We start from the raw sequence: 19172 nt of genomic DNA on the forward strand, positions 1-19172 counted from the left end.
TTTGTTAACTTGGCTTTCGAAGACCTTAGAAAGACAGGGTAGGATGGATATAGGTCTGTTACAATTTGGATCTAGAGTGTCACCCCCTTTGAAGAGGGGGATGACCGCTGCAGCTTTCCAATCTTTGGGAAAGCCAATCAGAAAGTATTGGTGCTGACTGACTTGGAAGAACAAAATACTATGAGTTCGGTCAACTGCATCATTCATTAATAAGAGATAGAATCATTTGTGGCACAAAAGATGACCAAATCAGAGGCAGGCTGTTGAGAGAGGCAGATCTCACATTGGCTCATGCTATTGATGTGTGTCGTGCCAGTGAAATCACATCCAGTGAGGTAAAAATGCGCAACAAGGAAGTTGAAGTACACAAAATAAAAAGTGTCAGAACTACAAAGATATTAGACAGGAACAGAGCAAAGGCAGCTCAAGATCAACAAAATATGTATGTAAACTGAAACATATGTGGTTACAAGCAATCACACAGAAAAATGCCCAGCCTATGCTCAAGTATATATATCCTGCCAAAAGAATAATCACTTTGCCAAGATGTACAAATCACAGAGCCAGCAGAGCCAACCAAGGAAAATGCATGCAGTTGAGCAGAGTGAGGAGAATGAGCGTACAGCTGAAATTGAGATGACTGGAAATCAAAACACATTGAAGCTGTCACTGCAGACATGGACAATGACAAAGAGAAAGGGACTGAAAATAAACAAAATAAAATAAACAACAAAGATGTAACATTCAAGCTTGACACAGAGTGCAACATGATGTCTTCAGATATCTTCAACTCCCTCAGACAGAGAGAAGTTGAAGAAGTCCACCTACAAACTGCTTACCTATTCTGGTCACCAGATGCCATCATTGAGTCATAAATCATTAATCTGCATGTACAAAGGACAGAGACACAAGGTTGAGTTTCACATTATGGAAAAAGATGTTCCAGCAATTCTCAGGTTAGTCACATGTCAAAAATTAGGCATGGTGAAGAGAACACATGATGTCACAGTCAAAGACAATAATATACTGAAACACTTTGAGGATCTGTTCCCTGGTCTAGGGTGCATGCCAGGACAACGTCATATACAGTTAGACCTTGCAGTTGCACCAGTTGTACAAACGCCCCGAGATATGTGCCAGTTGTTCTCAAAGACAAGATCGTTAAGAAACTACACAGAATGGAACACATGTAACTGATCACTAAGCAGACAGAACCGACAGACTGAGTTGGTAGTATGGTCACTGTGGTCAAACCTAACAAGATCTGGATATGTATAGATCCACAGGACTTGAATAAAGCAATCAAACGGGAGCACTACTCACTGCTCACTGTTGAGGAAGTTGTATTCAGCATACCAAACACTAAGATATTCTCTGTACTGGATGCCGAACAAGTGTTCTGGCAGATAAAAAATCCAATACATTCAACACGCCCATAGGAAGATATCGATTCCTGTGTAAACCCTCTCATCTGTTTCTGAGGTGTTCCAGAGATCCATGGCACAGATGATTGAAGGCCTGGATGAAGTAGTCAACATCATCGATAATTTGTTGGTCTGGGGTGAAACTTTGGAAGACCATGACTGCAGACTGGTCAAGCTGCTACAGAGAGCTAGAGAGTACAAACTAAACAAGAAGAAATGTAAAATCAGAACGACAGAGATAAAGTACATTGGTCACATGCTAATGGCCAATGGTGTGAAACCAGGTGATGAGAAGGTGATGGTTGTGGTGCAGATGCCTCCACTTGAAGACAAGTCCTGCAGAGATTCATGGGCATGCTACAGTATCTTTCCAAATTCATTCCCAACCTGTCTGAGGTTAGCGCTTCCACTCAGAAAGCAACTCGAGAGTGACGCTGAATGTCATTTGGAACAAAAACAGAATAACAGTTTTGAGAAACTCAAAAGACAGGCAACAAACGCGCCAACACTGAAATTCTATGACATGAATAAACCCCTAACACTGTCAGTAGATGTCAGTTCAGGACTTATTGGAGCAGTCATACTCCAAGATGGTAGCATATGATTCTCGATAACTCACAGACTGTCAACGTAGATATGCACAGATCGAGAAGGAACTACTTGCCATACATATTCCATCAGTACGTGTATGGCAGAGAGGTACACGTTGAAAGTGATCACAAGCCCCCTGAGACCATATTCAAGAAGTCGCTGCTTCAAGCTCTTTCAAAGCTGCCGAGGATGTTGCTCCAACTTCAAAGATACGTTCTCACTGTCACCTACAAGCCAGGCAAAGTAATGCACATAGTTGACGCATTGAGTAGAGCCTACCTCAACGAACAGAATGAAGATCTGCTGGGAGAGGAGTTGGAGGTAAAGTGGATCAAACCTCAGCTGCCAATCTCAGAAGAGAACCTTCAAGCGTTCAAGAAAGCAACAGCAGAAGATCCCACAATGCAACTGCTGAGAGAAACAACGATGAGCGTATGGCCCAGTGAATAGAGTGCGGTTCCCAAAGAAATCAATCCATACTGGATATTCAAAGAGGAAATCAGCGACACTTCAGGACGGATGTTCAAAGCCGCAAAGCTTATTGTATCAAATCAACTGAGACAAGAAATGCTGAACATAGTTCACAAATCACACCTGGAAATAGTCAAGTGCAAAGAAATAGCAAGAGACATTCAATATTGGCCAGGTATGTCAACACAGATTGAGGACATTGTGTCTCAGTGCGCTGTCTGTAACGCCAACAAGAACAACAACCCGGGAGAGCCATTGATTCCACACACTCCAGCAGAAGGACCACAGGCAAAGATTGGAGCTGATCTGTTTCACTCTACGTCTCCAAGTATCTTTTCTGTCTCGACTATTACTCCAAATATCCAGAGATCACCAAACTGAGTGAAACTACGAGCAGAGGTGTCATCAGCCTGCAGGAATCCCCCCACCACAAGGAGTCGCTAGGGCGCAATGAGCCAAGTAAAGCCCCCCGCCGGCCAAACCCTCCCCTAACCCGGATGACACTGGGCCAATTGTGCTCCATCCTATGGGACTCCTGGCCACGGCCGGTTGTGGCACCACCCAGAAATGAATCTGGGTCTGTAGTAATGCCTCTAGCATTGGAATGCAGTGCCCCCCCGTGTTCAGATGTTTTGCTGAAAGCTGGGAGCGCATAATTTCCAGTCCAGGGCACACTCAGTCAAATGGACAATTGGAGAGGACTGTGCAAACAGTCAAGAACCTGCTCAAGAAGGCACAAAGTAGCTCTACTGAAGTACCGCAACCCACCATTAGAGAGAAGGCATGGGTTTATCACCAGAACAAATACTAATGGGACAACGACTGAAGTCAAAGTTGCCAACCTCCACTACCCTACTGACTACTGAAGGAAACGTTCAAATCCAAGACAAGCTGAAGAACAGACAGCTGAAACAGAAAAGCTACCAGACGAACCATCAATCAGGCAAAGCGTCAACACAGGACTAAGACTGAATCCTACTACACCAGCTCTGACGCTGATTGGATATGGCTTGCAAACTATTAAGGATTACAAAGGGAAACCCAGCCGCGAGCTGCCCCGTGACTCGTGCCCAGTGACGCGAGCCTACAAGATGAGCTACATGCCTTCTATGCTTGCTTCGAGGCAAGCAACATTGAACCATGCATGAGAGCACCAGCTGTTCCAGACGACAGTATGATCACACTCTCCGAAGCCGATGTGTGTAAGCCCTTTAAACAGGTCAACATTCACAAGGTGCAGGGCCAGACAGATAACTAGGATGCATACTCAGAGCATGCATTGAGCAACTGGCAAGTGTCTTCACTGACATTTTCAACCTCTCCCTGACTGAGTCTGTAATACCAACATGTTTCAAGCAAACCACTATAGTCCCTGTGCCCAAGAACTACAAGGTAACATGTCTAAATAACTACCGCCCCGTAGCACTCACGTCCGTAGCCATGAAGTGCTTTGAAAGGCTGGTCATGACTCACATCAACACCATCATCCCAGAAACACTAGACCCACCATGTTTTGCATACTGCCCCAACAGAACCACAGATGATGCAATCCACATTACCCTTTCCCACCTGGACAGCTCAGCATTCAACCCCATAGTGCCCTCAAAGCGCATCACTAATCTAAGGACCTTGGGACTAAACACCTCCCTCTGCAACTGGATCCTGGACTTCCTGACGGGCCTCCACCAGGTGCTAAAGGTAGGCAACAACACATCTGCCAAGCTGATCCTAAACAGGGGCCCCTCAGGGGTGCGTGCTTAGTCCCCTTCTATACTCCCTGTTCACCCACGACTGCGTGGCCACACACGACTCCAACACCATCATTAAGTTTGCTGACGAAACGGTGAGACAACCTACAGGGAGGAGGTCAGAGACCTGGCAGTGTGCTGCCAGAACAACAACTTATCCTTCAATGTGAGCAAGACAGAAGAGCTGATCATAGACTACAGAAAAAGGGGTCAGAGCACGCCCCATTCACATCAAAGGGGCTGTAGTGAAGCAGGTCAAGAGCTTCAAGTTCCTTGGCGTCCACATCACTAACAAACTATGATGGTCCAAACATACCAAGATAGTTGTGAAGAGGGCACGACAATGCCTTTTCCCCCTCAAGATTTGGCATGTGTCCGCAGACCCTCAAGAAGTTCTACAGCTGCACCATTGAAATCATGCTGACTGGTTGCATCACCGTTTGGTGTGGTAACTGCTCGGCATTCGACTGCAAGGTGCTACAGAGGGTAGGCCGTACCGCCCAGTACATCACTGTGGCCAAGCTTCTTGCCATCCAGGTCCTCGATACCAGGCAGTGTCAGAGGAAGGCCGTAAAAATGGTCAAAGACTTCAGCCACCCTAATCATAGACTGTTCTCTCTGATACCACATGGCAAGCGGTACCGGAGTGCCAAGTCTAGGTCCAAAAGGCTCCTTAACAACTTCTACCCCCAAGCCACTGATGAACAATTAATAAAATGGCTACCTGGACTATTTGCATTGACCCCCCTTTTTATGTTTCTGCAACTCACTGTTTATTATCTATGGATAGTCACTTTACCATTATGTACATGCACATATTACCTGAATTATTTCAACTAACCTGCACCCCTGCACATTGACTCGTTACTGGTACCCCTTGTTTTTAGCCTAGGTATTGTTATTTTGTTGTGTTACATTTTTCCAACTTTTTAGAAAATATTTTCTTACTTACTTTAAAAAAATGTTTTTGCATTGTTGGTTTAAGTAAGTAAGCATTTCTTTGTAAGGTCTAAACCTGTTGTATTCAGCGGATGTGACAAATAATATTTGACTCAGGAGGCACCAGGCCTCCAGTGCGCCTCCCCAGTCCGGTACATCCTGTGCCTGCTCCCCTCACTCGCCCTGAAGTGCGTGTCACCAGTCCGGTGCCACCTGTGCCGGCTCCACGCACCAGGCCTCCAGTGCGCCTCTACAGCCCGGAACCTCCAGCAATGGTTTACAGTCCAGAGCTTCCAGCGACGGTTCACAGTCCAGAGCTTCCAGCGACGGTTCACAGTCCAGAGCTTCCAGCGACGGTTCACAGTCCAGAGCTTCCAGCGACGGTTCACAGTCCAGAGCTTCTAGAGACGGTTCACAGTCCAGAGCTTCCAGCGACGGTTCACAGTCCAGAGCTTCCAGCGACGGTTCACAGTCCGGAGCTTCCAGCGACGGTTCACAGTCCGGAGCTTCCATTGACAGTCCACGGTCCGGAGCCTAAAGTGACGGTCAATGGCCAGGAGCTCCAGTGATGGTAAACGGCCCGGAGCTTCCAGTGACGGTCAACGGCCCGAAGCGTCAACTGATGGTCAACGGTCCGGAGCATCCAGGCACGGTGTCCAGTCCCGCTCCAAGGTCGGAGCCTTCCTCTGCGCCGGTGCCCAGTCCAGGCACGGTGTCCAGTCCCACTCCATGGCAGGAGCCTTCCTCTGCGCCAGGGCCCAGTCCAGGCACGGCGTCCAGTCCCGCTCCAGGGCCGGAGTCTTCCTCTGCGCCAGTGTCCAGTCCAGGCACGACGTCCAACCCAGCTCCATGGCTGGAGCCCTCCTCTGCGCCGGTGCCCGGTCCAGGCACGGCAAACAGTACCGCTCCAAGGCCGGAGCCTTCCTCTGCGCCGATGCCCAGTCCAGGTACGGCATTCATCCCAGCGCCAGGGCCGGATCCGGGGTCTGGGCGGGGGCTATGACCTGCACCGGAGCCGCCACCGACAGTAGTCACCCCCCCTACCCCCCCCAGTTGGTTTCAGGTTTTGCGGCCGGAGTCCACACCTTTGGGGGGGGGGGGGTACTGTCACGCCCTGACCATAGAGAGCCCTTGGTTCTCTATGGTGTAGTAGGTCAGGGTGTGACTAGGGGGTGTTCTAGTTCAATATTTCAATGTTGGTGTTTTGTATGGTTCTCAATTAGAGGCAGCTGGTAATCGTTGCCTCTAATTGGGGATCATATTTAGGTAGCCATTTTTCCCACCTGTGTTTGTGGGATATTGTTTGTGTTGGTGCTTGTGTCACCACGTAGACACGTTGTGTTGCTTGTTTATTGTTTTGGTTAAAGAAGTTTCACTTTAAATAAATATGTGGAACTCAACAAACGCTGCGCCTTGGTCCGTCTCTTACATCAAACGTGACAGCAGGTGAAGTCGGATGTGGATGTCCTGGGCTGTTGGTCTGTGGTTGTGAGGCCGGTTGAATGTACTGTCAAATTCTCTGAAATTATGTTGGAGGAAGCTTATGGTAGAGAAATGAACGTTAAATTCTATGGCAACAGCTCTAGTGGATATTCCTGCAGTCAGCATGCCAATTGCATGCTCACTGAAAACTTGAGACATTGTGTGACAAAACTGCACAATTTAGAGTGGCCTTTAATTGTCCCCAGCACAAGGTACGCCTGTGTAATGATCATGCTGCTTAACATGTTTAGGATAGGGGGCAGTATTTTCACGGCCGGATAAAAAACGTACCCGATTTAATCTGGTTATTACTCCTGCCCAGAAACTAGAATATGCATATAATTGTTTGATTTGGATAGAAAACACCCTAAAGTTTCTAAAACGGTTTGAATGGTGTCTGTGAGTATAACAGAACTCATATGGCAGGCAAAAACCTGAGAAGATTCCTTACAGGAAGTGCCCTCTCTGACCATTTCTTGGCCTTCTACACTCTCTTTATTGAAAACTGAGGATCTCTGCTGTAAAGTGACACTTCCTACGGGTCCCATAGGCTCTCAGAAGGCGGCAGAACGGGGAATGATGACTTTGCAGGCCCAGGCTGAAAAACAGTAGCGCATTTGGATAGTGGTCGATCAGAGAACAATGAGACTGGGGGCGCGTGCACGAGCTGACACCATGTTTTTATTTTTTCGTCTTTGAACGAAAACAGGGTTTCCCGGTCGGAATATTATCGCTTTTTTACGATAAAAATCGCATAAAAATTGATTTTAAACAGCGGTTGACATGCTTCGAAGTACGGTAATGGAATATTTAGAAATGTTTTGTCACGAAACGCGTCGGGCGCATAACCCTTCGTCACCCTTCGGATAGTGTCTTGAACGCACGAACAAAACAGAGGATATTTGAACATAACTATGGATTATTTTGAACCAAACCAACATTTGTTATTGAAGTAGAAGTCCTGGGAGTGCATTCTGACGAAGAACAGCAAAGGTAATCTAATTTTTCTTATAGTAAATCGGAGTTTGGTGAGGGCCAAATTTGGTGGGTGTCAAAATAGCTAGCCCGTGATGGCGAGCTATCTACTCAGAATATTGCAAAATGTGCTTTTGCCGAAAAGCTATTTTAAAGTTGGACATAGCGATTGCATAAAGGAGTTCTGTATTTATAATTCTTAAAATAATTGTTATGTTTTTTGTGAACGTTTATCGTGAGTAATTTAGTAAATTCACCGGACGTTTGCGGTGGGTATGCTAGTTCTGAACGTCACATGCTAATGTAAAAAGCTGGTTTTTGATATAAATATGAACTTGATTGAACAAAACATGCATGTATTGTATAACATAATGTCCTAGGAGTGTCATCTGATGAAGATCATCAAAGGTTAGTGCTGCATTTAGCTGTGGTTTGGGTTTATGTGACATTATATGCTAGCTTGAAAAATGGGTGTCTGATTATTTCTGGCTGGGTACTCTGCTGACATAATCTAATGTTTTGCTTTCGTTGTAAAGCCTTTTTGAAATCGGACAGTGTGGTTAGATTAACGAGAGTCTTGTCTTTAAAATGCTGTAAAATAGTCATATGTTTGAGAAATTGAAGTAATAGCATTTCTAAGGTATTTGAATATCGCGCCACGGGATTCCACTGGCTGTTGAGTAGGTGGGACGATTTCGTCCCACATACCCTAGAGAGGATAAGTAAAAAGAATAGGGTCAAGGGTCAGAAGACGTATTGCTTTGTTTAGTTTGCTGGAAGTAATATACACCGGCACATTTCAGGCATTATTTGATGTTCATGAAGAAAATAAAAACAACTTTTAAGATGGGATGTGATATAGGAATCCGGAGCTGAACTGGAGTGAAGTGTGAATTGTATTCAGACTGTACTTCTGTAAAAACTGGAGAGTTCTAAACAGATCGCTGTCTGACTCTACTGTAACAACGTAACTTTGCAGGCACGACACACACACACACACACACACACACACACACACACACACACACACACACACACATTATTGGTTTCATTGATTCAGACCTGTGTAGAGACCTCTATTGATTCAGACCTGTTTAGAGACCCATATTGATTCAGACTAAGTTTTGGTTATGTAATCCTCACTTCCCTGTTGGCTCTGGGACTGAAATACACGGCTCTGTCATACAATAATTTCCATGCTGGCATGAAACTGTTTTTTCTCATTGCTCTTTGTCTCTTTTTCTCTTTTTTAATTGTATAAATATACAGCTTGCAAATACACACACAATTACACATGCAAGCACTCACACACACCAAGGGAGATGGGAGTGTGTGTGGGGGGGGGGGGGGGGCTTACAGTAAGTGTGGACGCTACCCAAACAATAGCTGGTTAAAATACCCCATTGTCTCTCAGTCCACTCGGCTCTCCAAGCACAGACGCAAATTCCTTTATTCACCGTTTGACAGCCGTGTAGTTTCTCCCCCCGCCCTCCTTGTAACTAGATATTTCCTCTCTCCCTCCATTCTTTGGTTGCTTTGTAATTATGGCATTGTTTAGTGTGTGCCAAGTCCTTCTAAACATCAACTGTATATTCATTCTCTACTGGATCCAAAAGTCCTGCTCATCTGAATATGCAAAAACCCATTCTGTCAACATTCTGGCAAGCTTTCTACTTTTTTTTGTTATTATTTTAGTTTTTTTCTCAAATTTTCTTACTCGATTTGTTTTGTGCATTAATTCATACCATCCGGGCAGAACTATTGGAATATGAATCGTTGTGTACTCACCGTCCACACGACCTTCCCGAATTCCCGGAGACGGCGGAACAAATGGGCTAGCCTTTTTAGTGACACCTCAGGCTACCTGGGAGTCCTACCAGAGAGTATGAAGCAGAGACGCCTACAAAGAGAAAGACGTGACGGAGTCTTAGTTAGATTAAGACGACGGGCTACCCGTCCTCCATTCCCGAGTGTACTACTCACTAATGTTCAATCATTAATGAACAAACTTGACGAACTCAGAGTGAGGATCTCTTTCCAGAGGGACATCAGATTCTGCAGACCTCCCCCCCCCAACGGACATTTACGTATTTGGTTGATACTGATATTTACTTCAGTTGTTAATGTGAATTCTATTTGGAAAAAAAATTAATAATTCAAATCCTGGTGCTGAAGTGGTCAGATGACGCGGATACCACGCTACAGGACTGTTTTGCTAGCACAGACTTGAATATGTTCCGGGATTCATCCAATAGCATTGAGGAGTATACCACCTCAGTCACCGGTTCATCAATAAGGGCGTCAATGACGTCGTTCCCACAGTGACCGTGTGTACATATCCCAACCAGAAGCAATGGATTACAGGCAACATCAGCACCGAGCTAAAGGCTAGAGTTGCTGCTTTCAAGGAGCGGGACACTAATCCGGACGCTTATAACAAATCCCGCTATACCCTCAGACGAACCATCAAACAGGCAAAGCGTCAATACAAGAGAAAGATTGAATCCTACTACACCGGCTCTGATGCTCGTCGGATGTGGCAGGGTTTGCAAACTATTACGGACTACAAAGGGAAATGCAGACGCGAGCTGCCCAGTGTCGCGAACCTCCCACACAAGCTAAATGCCTTTTATGCTCGTTTCAGGGCAAGCAACACTGAAGCATGCATAAGAGCACCAGCTGTTCTGTAAGACTGTTTGATCACGGTCTGTAGCTGATGTGAGCAAGACATTTAAACAGGTCAACATTCACAAGGCCACAGGGCGAGACGGATTCCCAGGACTTGTACTCAGAGCATGCGTGGACCAACTGGCAAGTGTCTTCACTGACATTTTCAATCTCTCCCTGTCCGAGTCTGTAATACCTACATGTTTCAAGCAGACCACCAGAGTCCCTGTGCCCAAGAAAGCAAAGGTAACCTGCCTAAATGACTACTGCCCCGTAGCACTCAAGTTGGTAGCTTTGAAAGGCTGGTCATGACTCACATCAACACCATCATCACGGAAACCCTAGACCCACTCCAATTAAATTAAATTAAATTTAAATGAAATTGTTTATTTGTCACATGCTCCGAATACAACAGGTGTAGAACTTACTGTGAGATGCTTACTTACAAACTCTTAACCAACAACGAAGTTCAAGAAATAGAGTTAACAAAATATTTACTAATTAAAGTAAAAAAAGAGAAAAAAAAACGAACAATGAAATTACAGTAACAAGGCTGTATACAGGTGGTGCCGGTACCGTGTCAATGTACAGGGGTACAGGTTAGTTGATGTACTTTTTACAGGTAGGTAGGGGTAAAGTGACTAAGCATAGATAATAAAGAGTGAGTAGCAGCAGAAGAAAAAACAGGGGGGGGGTTGTCAATATAGTCCGGCTAGTCATTTGATTAATTGTTCCTCAGTCTTATGGCTTGGGGGGAGAAGCAGTTAAGGAACCTTTTGTACATAGACTTGATGCTCCAGTACCACTTGCCGTACAGTAGCAGAGAGAACAGTCTATGACTAAAGACAGAAGTCTTTGACAATTTTTAGGGCCTTCCTCTGACACTGCCTGGTACAGAGGTCCTGGATGGCAGGAAGCTTGGCCCCAGTGCTTGACCCCCCACTACCCTCTGTAGTGCCTTGCATTCGGAGGCCGAGCAGTTGCCATACCAGGCAGTGATGCAACCAGTCAGGATGCTCTTGATGCTGCAGCAGTAGAACCTTTTGAGGATCTGAGTACCCATGACAAATATTTTCAATCTCCTGAGGGGGAATAGGTTTTGTCGTGCCCTCTTCCCGACTGTCTTGGTGTGCTTGGACCATGTTAGTTTGTTGGTGATGTGGACACAAAGGAACTTGAAGCTCTCAACCTGCTCCTCTACAGCCTCGTCGATGAAAATGGGGGTGTGCTCGGTCCACGTTTCCTGTTGTCCACAATTATCTCCTTTTCCTTGATCACGTTGAGGGAGAGGTTGTTGTCCTGGCACTACATGGCCAGGTCTCTGACCTTCTCCCTATAGGTTGTCTCGTCATTGTCGGTTATCAGGCCTACCATTGTTGTGTCATCTGCAAACTTAATGATGGTGTTGGAGTCGTGCCTGGCCGTGCAGTCATGAGTGAACAAGGAGTACAGGAGGGGACTGAGCAAGCACCGCTGAGGGAGCCCTGTGTCAGCATGGCGGATGTGTTGTTACTTTCCCTTACAACCTGGGGGCAGCCCGTCAGGAAGTCCAGGATGCAGTTGCAGAGGGAGGTATTTAGCTTATTGATGAGCTTTGAGGGTGCTATGGTGTTGAACGCTGAGCTGTAGTCAATGAATAGCATTCTCACATGTGTTCCCTTTGTTCAGTTGGGAAAGGGCAGTGTGGAGTGCAATGGAGATTGCGTCATCTGTGGATCTGTTAGGGCAGTATGCAAATTGGATTGGGTCTAGGGTTTCTGGCATAATGGTGTTGATGTGAGCCATGACCAGCCTTAAATGCTACGGGTCGGTAGTCATTTAGGCAGGTTACCTTAGTGTTCTTGGGCACAGGGACTATGGTGGTCTGCTTAAAGCATGTTGGTATTACAGACTCGGACAGGGAGAAGTTGAAAATGTCAGTGAAGATACCTGCCAGTTGATCAGTGCATGCTTGCTGTACACATCCTGGTAATCCTTCTGGCCCTGCGCATTGTGAATGTTGACCTGTTTAAACTGTTTGGGATAGGGGGTAGTATTTTCACGGCCGGATAAAAAACGTACCCGATTTAATCTGGTTATTACTCCTGCCCAGAAACTAGAATATGCATATAATTAGTATATTTGGATAGAAAACACCCTAAAGTTTCTAAAACTGTTTGAATGGTGTCTGTGAGTATAACAGAACTCATATGGCAGGCCAAAACCTGAGAAGATTCTATATGAGAAGTGCCCTGTCTGACCATTTCTTGGCCTTCTGTAGCCTCATTATCGAAAATACAGGATCTCTGCTGTAACGTGACATTTTCTAAGGCTTTCATTGGCTCTCAGAAGGCGCCAGAACGTGGAATGATAACCCTGCAGTCTCTGGGCGAAAAACAGTAGGGGTTTTGGAGAGTGGTACTTCTGAGAACAATGGCACTGGTGCGCGCGTGCATGTGACGACTCCATTTTCGTCTTTCAGTGTTTGAACGGATACAACGTCTCCCGGTTGGAATATTATCGCTATTTTACGAGAAAAATTGCATAAAAATTGATTTTAAACAGCGTTTGATATGCTTTGAAGTACGGTAATGGAATATTTTGATTTTTTTTGTCACGAAACACACCGGCGCATCACCCTTCAGATAGTGACCTGAACGCACGAACAAAACGGAGGTATTTGTATATAACTATGGATTATTTGGAACCAAAACAACATTGGGTGTTGAAGTAGAAATCCTGGGAGTGCATTCTGACGAAGAACAGCAAAGGTAATCCAATTTTTCTTATAGTAAATCTGAGTTTGGTGAGTGCCAAACTTGGTGAGTGTCAAAATAGCTAGCCATGATGGCCGGGCTATCTACTCAGAATATTGCAAAATGTGCTTTCATCGAAAAGCTATTTTAAAATCGGACACCGCGATTGCATAAAGGAGTTCTGTATCTATAATTCTTAAAATAATTATGTTTTTTGTCAACGTTTATCTGAGTAATTTACTAAATTCACCGGAAGTTTTTGGTGGGTATGCTAGTTCTGAACAAAACATGCTAATGTAAAAAGCTGGATTTTGATATAAATATGAACTTGATTGAACAAAACATGCATGTATTGTATAACATAATGTCCTAGGAGTGTCATCTGATGAAGATCATCAAAGGTTAGTGCTGCATTTAGCTGTGGTTTTGGTTTTTGTGACATGTATGCTAGCTTGAAAAATGGGTGTGTGATTATTTCTGGCTGGGTAGTCTCCTGACATAATCTAATGTTTTGCTTTCGTTGTAAAGCCTTTTTGAAATCGGACAATGTGGTTAGATAAAGGAGAGTCTTGTCTTTAAAATGGTTTAAAATAGTCATATGTTTGAAAAATTGAAGTTTTTTAGGTATTTGTAATTCACGCCACGCTATACCATTGGATATTGGTGAGGCGTTCCGCTATCAGAACATCTGTCCCTAACAGGTTCACGCACATCGACTGCAGAGAGCGTGATCACACAGTCTTCCGGAACAGCTGGTGCTCTCATGCATTTTTCAGCGTTATTTGCCTCGAAGCGAGCATAGAAATAGTTTAGCTTGTGTCACTGGGCAGCTCTCGGCTGTTCTCCCTTTGTAGTCTGTAATGATTTGCAAGCCCTGCCACATCCGTCTACCGTCAGAGCTGGTGTAGTACGATAAGATCTTAGTCCTGTACAGGTACTGGATCATTCTGACTTAACCACACCAAACGCTTCTTCCAGACCACTTCAATTAAAGGAATTCTATGTTTGTTTTTTTGCATTGCCTGTTTGATGGTTCGTCAGAGGGCATAGTGGAATTTCTTAGAAGCTTCCGGGTCAGAGTCCCACTCCTTGAAAGTGGCAGCTCTAGCCTTTAGCTCGTTGTGGATGTTGTCTGTAATCCATGGCTTCTGGTTGAGGTATGTACGTACATTCACTGTGGGGACGACGTCATCGATGCACTTATTGATGAGGCCCATGACTGATGTGGTGTACTCTGATGTGGTGTACTAATGCCATCGGAGGAATCGCGCAACATATTCCAGTCTTTGCTAGCAAAACAGTCCTGTAGCTTAGCATCATCTGACCACTTTTTTTATTGATTGAGTCACTGGTGCTTCCTGCTTTAATTTTTGCTTGTAAGCAGGAATCAGGAGGAAATAATTATGGTCATATTTGCCAAATGGAAGGCAAGGGAGAGCTTTGTATGCGTCTCTGTGTGTGGAGTAAAGGTGGACCAAAGCTTTTTCCCTCTGGTTGCACATTTAACATGCTGATAGAAATTTGGTGAGGAGAGTGTGATCACGTAGTCATCTGGAACAGCTGGTCTTCTCGTGCACGCTTCAGCGTTGCTTGCCGCGACGTGATTCAGACCTGTTAAGAGACCCATATTAATTCAGACCTGTTTAGAGACCCATATTAATTCAGTCCTGTTTAGAGATCCATATTGATTCAGACCTGTTTAGAGACCCATATTGATTCAGACCTGTTTAGAGACTTCTATTGATTCCCAGGTATAGTATGACATTACACGGGGAAGAGCATCGATACAAAACACTAGATTTTCGGTAATGTATTCCTCTCTTTTCAGTATGCTAAGAGATGGAAAAAAATTGCTACATTTTACAATAATTGCCATGTTGGCATGAAGCTGTTAATTTGTCGTTTCTTTCTTTCTTTCTTTCTTTTCATTGTGAAAATGTCCTTGGCAGATAGATACAGGGCTTGTGCACACATGCAAATACACATGCAAATACACAGATGCACAGAGACACACATTAACTGGCAGCGGTGTAGTTTCTCCCTCCCCACCATGTGACTAGTTATTTTCTCTCTCCCTCCATTCTTTGGTTTGCTTTGTAATTTTTGCATTGCTTAGTGCATATCAAGCTCTGTCATCAAGTCATTCTGAACATCAACTGTATATTAATTATCTACTGGATCCAAAAGTCCTGATCACCTGAGTACAGATGTAGGATCCTAATTGAAGCCAGTTTGCTACAGCAGGAAACTAATGCAGTAAATGTAATTTTTTTGTGGATTATAATTAATGTACATTTTTGTAGGGGTTGCTCTCCACAACTGACATTTACCCTGCCCCCACCCCAACAGACATTTACCGTGCCCCCGCGCCAATGGACATTTACCCAGCCCCCACCCCCTCTCAATTGACATTTACCCTGCCCCCACCCCAATGGACATTCACCCTGCCTCCACCCCCTCTCAATTGACATTTACCCTGCCCCCACCCCAATGGACATTTACCCTGCCCCCACCCCCTCTCAATTTACATTTACCCTGCCCCCCCACGGACATTTACCCTGCCCCCACTGCCCCCACCCCAATGAACATTTACCCTGCCCCCCCACGGACATTTACCCTGCCCCCACTGCCCCCACCCCAATGAACATTTACCAGGCCCCCCCCCACAGACATTTACCCTGCCCCCACTGCCCCCACCCCAATGAACATTTACCAGGCCCCCCCCCCACGGACATTTACCCTGCCCCCACTGCCCCCACCCCAATGAACATTTACCATGCCCACCCAAGGACATTTATCATTGCCACAGTTGTTAATATGTATAGATGTTTAATTTCGACCTTTATTATTATTAATTTTCATGTATTGTTTTATTTTGTTCTGCATTGCTGAACCTCAGAACTTAAGAATTTCACTGTACCATGTAAGTACAGCTGCAACCCTGTACATGTGATCATTAGAGCAATTATGAGGAGGCTGATCCATCTGCCCTATATGAATACACAGAGAGATAAACTCTGCATGCAATACACACACACACACGCACGCACGCACGCACGCACACACACACACACACACAAACTCTATCCCCTAAGTGCAATGAGAGGCAGAGCCTAATTTCTTCATTAGTCAACTGTTGATACAGTCCCAACATGTTTTGCGTGTCAGCAGTCAAATTTTCAAGATATTGGATTTCAATAAATAAAGTGTCACCGGCCACATCATCATGACCGCTGCTTTCAAAAAAATGTGGGACTGAATCAACATTGGACTAATGAAAATAATACCATTAAATCGTTTTTGAGAAGAGTTCCCCTTTCAGCAAACATTAAACACTCTCCTACTCTGAGTGTGGACCCTGGAGTCTAGTATCCCTACTCTTCTCCCTCCAGGCAAAAACCTTACAGAACATGACATTTAAGTCAATTTGGTTGATATTTACTTCAGTTGTTAACAATCGTGAATTCTATTTGAAATAAACCAAACTATTCAAATCCTGGTGCTGGTGCTGAAGTGGTCAGATGACGCGGATGCTAAACTACAGGACTGTTTTGCTAGCACAGACTGGAATATATTCTGGGATTCATCCAATAGCATTGAGGAGTATACCACCTCAGTCACCAGCTTCTTCAATAAGTTCATCAACGACGTCGTCCCCACAGTGACCGTGCGTACATATCCCAACCAGAAGCCATGGATTACAAACAACATCAGCACTGAGCTAAAGGCTACAGCTGCTGCTTTCAAGGAGTGGGACACTAATCCGGACGCTTATAAGAAATCCCGCTATACCCTCAGACGAACCATCCAACAGGCAAAGCATCAATACAGGTGTCATGACTGTCCTGATCAGGTCAGGGTACAGGAGACCACCACCCTACAGATTATCTCCCAAACCCCCAACAGAGGAGGAGAGATCTAGGGGTCTGAAGATGTGGGGGTTTTATGACACCTCACGCCCATAATAAACCTTAGGCCACAGAGAAATTCCTTTGTCCTAACAATGGAGAACTGGCCTCAGAACATTAAACATGCAATAAAGGGACTTTTGGAACAATGGTTTCCGTCAGCCACAATGGTGGTCATGACGAGAGGTGGAATATTAAAATGTATGTAACTTTTGTATTGTTTTTAAAGGTTAAGAGATGACGTTATTATGAAAACATTGTACCTTTAAGAGTTTTCCCAGTATATGCCTGATGTTTATACATTGTACGTTGTGTGGAAAATATCCAAATCAAACAGAATGTTTTGGTAAAGATGAAATGTGAAGTTAGCGTCTAAAATTGGATTTTAGTCAAATCTAGGCCTTGCCCCTTTACTTGGTCCGCCCAGAGAATTGCCCTAAAGGCGGTTACACCCACTTCTGACCCGAGGGTATAAGACAGGAGAGTGAAGAATTAACATATCAGACTAATTGACCCCAAGCTGCAGCGAAGGTCTAACAAAGTCAACGAACCCCAAAACGAAACACAAGGTTGAAGACAAAGAAATCTTTTCTACACGAGCTACGGACGAGTAGCTGTGTCTAAGCGGGTGAATTCAAGCCGAACCACCCAGCCTCCACTCTCCATTAACCTGTTGAGGATCTTATCCCGATCTAATCCCGGTAATGGGATTCATTGTCATGTGACCATGGCGGGGAATTCAAAACTGCAAGAGTAATCATTTCAAATAATCAAATAATCAACTATTTTCCTCCATTTGAAAGATATATCTCCTAAATCTAACCACGCTGTCCGATTTTCCGAGGCTTTACAGAGAATGCATAAAGTTAGGTTATGTGAGGAGAGTACATTGACAATAGCTGCATGTAATGTTTAGCCAATTCAAAGAAGGGCATCAACAGACAGAAAACTAGCTAGAATTATGCACTTACCTTTGACAATCTGCATCAGATGACACTCATAGGACATTATGTTATACAATACATGCATTTTTAGTTCCATCAAGTTCATATTTATATCCAAAAACAGCATTTACAGTCGCGGTGAAATTCAGAATTTTTTTCGGCTCGAATGCACCCAGTGAATCCAGCATTACAAATCACGGAATAACTATTCGAAAACATTGGTAAATTATAATATTGTCATTCAAAGAATAATATATTATCATCTCGTAATTGCTACCGAAGGGCCAGATCTCAAAATAACTTTACTGGGAAATCACATTTTGTATAAACTGGGTACTATGCTAACAACAATAGGCTATATGCTAAGCTAAGCTAAGCTATACCGTTAGCATTAGCATCATCTAATATCGATAATAACATTCTAAATATCCCCTTACCTTTGATTATCTCCATCAGAAGGCGCTGCCAGAGTTCCCAGGTCCAGAACAAATGTGGTTTCTTTTGACAAAGTTCATCATTTATGTCCAAATAGTTAGCGTTCAGTAGGCTCCCACAAAATGAGGTGGGCACTGTAAAGTCACTTCGAAAAGCTAAAGAAAACCTAGTAAATAATCTATTTACGTTTGTTTAAACATGTCAAACGTTGTTTAGCACTAATCTTTTGTTTCATTTTTAACGTGAAACATCAGTAAACATCAGTAATATTTTCACACAACCTATCAAGTGTCTAGAATAAACGATAATGACAAAGACTCTCTTCTCAGATTCATGCGCAGGCGCAAAAAATGAAGTGATGACGTGTCAACTTGTAAGCTTTCTTATTCGGTCTGTATTCATGACAGATGCTTCCAACAACTTTCTAAAGATCGTTGACATCTAGTGGAAGCAGTAGGAGTTGCGAACAGAATCCTTTCTCACTGTGGTATCTTTAAAACAATGACACTAAATAGTACAGTCACAAAATTCTCATTTTTTTTAATCTATTTTTCACAGGTTTTTGCCTGCAATATGAGTTTTGTTATACTTACAGACACCATTCAAACTGTTTTAGAAAATTCAGAGTGTTTTCTATCCAAACCTGAACAATAATATGCATATTCTAGCTTCTGAGTTGGTGTAGGAGGCAGTTAAAAATGCGCACATATTTTTTTCCAAAATTCTCAATACTGCCCCCTGGCCTCAACAGGTTAAATCGTGGTATCGACACCGTTCGAGTCCGAAGCTGTGAGCTCTGAGCTACAGAGCTGTCTGTCCTCAGAAGACCCCTTTCAGATCAAGGGTGAGGGAT

The sequence above is a fragment of the Salmo trutta genome, chromosome 13, assembly GCF_901001165.1.
Source record: "Salmo trutta chromosome 13, fSalTru1.1, whole genome shotgun sequence".
In the NCBI taxonomy this organism is placed as follows: domain Eukaryota; kingdom Metazoa; phylum Chordata; class Actinopteri; order Salmoniformes; family Salmonidae; genus Salmo; species Salmo trutta.